The 2500-nt window shown below is 28.7% G+C and overlaps 1 long non-coding RNA gene and 1 pseudogene across 1 annotated transcript in view; one reads left to right on the forward strand and one right to left on the reverse strand.

The window, feature by feature from the left end:
- LOC137629793 (uncharacterized) overlaps positions 1-2500 on the reverse strand; it is a 117413-nt gene that overhangs the window by 74674 nt on the left and 40239 nt on the right. The window lies entirely within an intron of this gene.
- The window catches only part of LOC137629386 (heparan sulfate 2-O-sulfotransferase 1-like), a 12920-nt pseudogene that overhangs the window by 7104 nt on the left and 3316 nt on the right, over positions 1-2500 (forward strand).

A 2500-nucleotide genomic window follows, 5' to 3' on the forward strand; every position in this document is an offset into this window, starting at 1 on the left:
AATATATCAGTTTCTAAAATGGCAAATGCCTGGCAACATTTATTCCAGGATTTTTCCCGATTTTTACGGCAATTATTTTAAGTGTACCAGTGTGACATAATACTCCAAATAATGTGTAAAAATTTCCGTCATTATATTATAAATTGCTCTAAAAAATTAACTTCAACGTATATTGTTTTCTTACAATTTGGGCTAATCTAAAAACTATAAATTAAAATGCTCTATATATTAGAAAATATTTTTAGAAATTGCGGCAATCTAAAGACTATAAATTAAAATGCTCTATTAGAAAATATTTTCATAAATTGCTATAAAATTAATTTCCACGACTATTCTTTTCTTGCAATATGGGTTAATTTAAAAACTTTAATTAAAATGATCTGTATATTATCAAATACTTTTAGAAATTGCTCTAAAACATTAACTTCAACGTATATTGCTTTCTTGTAATTTAGGTTAATCTAAAAATATAAATTAAAATTTTCTGTATATTAGAAAATACTTTTAGAAATTGCTTTAAAAATTAACTTCCACGTATATTGCTTTCTTGTAATTTAGGTTAATCTAAAAACTATATTAAAATGCTCTATATATTAGAAAATACTTTTAGAAATTGTTCTAAAAACTTAACTTATATTGTTATCATGTAATTTGCGTTAATCTAAAAACTATAATGAAAATGTTCTCTATATTAGAAAATACTTTTAAAATTTTTTATAAAAATAACTTCAACGTATATTGTTTTTCTTACAATTTGGGCTAATCTAAAAACTATAAATTAAAATGCTCTATATATTAGAAAATGCTTTTAGAAATTGCTCTAAAAAATCAACTTTAACGTATATTGTTTTTCTTTTAATTTAGCTTAATCTAAAACTATAAATTAAAATGCTCTATATATTAGAAAATACTTTTAGAAATTGCTATGAAAATTAATTTCCACGACTATTGTTTTCTTGCCATATGGGTTGATCTAAAAACTATATTTAAAATGATCTATATATTAGAAAATACTTTTAAATATTGTATCATTAATTAATATTAGTTATGGTTTGCTAATCCACCAAATTAGATACAATGAATTTTAATATCAGAGTAAATATATTTATCAATTTTTTTATATAATTCATTACAAGTTCATGTTTCATCATTTATCTTTATTTTTATAAAAGCTATTATCATATTTTGATTTTCATTAAGAGACTGAAAAAAAATAAAAAATAACATAAAACAGCTTTTTTTATTAATAACACGATTAACACAATACTTATATATTTGTATATAAAAACAACAACAACAACAACATCAACAGTTTCTAGTCCACTGCAGCAAAAAGGCCTCAGACATGTCCTTACTCATATCTGAGCTTTGGCTAGTTTTCACCATCAACGCTGCCCGACTGCTTATTGGTGATGGTGGGAGATTTTTGTCTGATCGCTCGTAGCAAACCAACCTATTATGGGTGGCCTTGTCTAGTACACCTTTGGTGATCATGGCTAACACAAATTATTTCACCACGATAAGGTATCTACGTTCAAGGAGGGATATATATACAGTATATATATATATATATATATATATATATATATATATATATAATATATATATATATATATATATATATATACATAAATACATATATATATGTATATATATACATATATATACATATATATATATATGTTATATATATATACATATATATATATATATATATATATATATATACATACATAGTACCCCCATTCAGAAATATATAAACCTTTTCACCACGTCAAGGTATCCCCCCCCACCCACACACACACACACATATATATATATATATATATATATATATATATATATATATATATATATATGTGTGTGTGTGTGTGTGTGTGTGTGTGTGTATGTGTATGTTTGTATGCTTTCCCCATCAAATAGAAAGCTACACATATCTACCCTATTATTTTCTCTCACGTATATAAAAAGCATCCACCCATAACTCTTCCATATCTTCCCTAGACTTAGAACCCAAAAGTTTCCTCCCTCCTGGTGGTTCGACATTACTCTGGACGAATGCCTCGAAGCTGGGCGTCCCGAATGTCACCCGGCCTCGCCCCAAATGAATATGCAGCTGACGTTCTTCTGTGGGCATCACCCTGAATGCAGGTATAGAGAGAGAGAGAGAGAGAGAGAGAGAGAGAGAGAGAGAGAGAGAGAGAGAGAGAGAGAGAGAGATAGAGAGAGAGAGAGAGCTACAAGGATTTTGGATGTCTCGAAGACGTTTTCGTGAATCCGTGGAGACTTCATTGCTCTTCCCTGCTGGCTGATAGTCGCCCGAGGAGAACGATGTAAATCGTCTCAGTGGAGACCTAAAACCCGCAACTTTAGCAACTTTTTTTTATCTTGGGTAGAGCGAATTAGTTTGTTAAGAGTGGTTTTATGATTTTGTCTCATTTATCGAGAGAGAGAGAGAGAGAGAGAGAGAGAGAGAGAGAGAGAGAGAGAGAGAGAGAGG

This window comes from Palaemon carinicauda, chromosome 37, assembly GCF_036898095.1.
Source record: "Palaemon carinicauda isolate YSFRI2023 chromosome 37, ASM3689809v2, whole genome shotgun sequence".
NCBI lineage: Eukaryota > Metazoa > Arthropoda > Malacostraca > Decapoda > Palaemonidae > Palaemon > Palaemon carinicauda.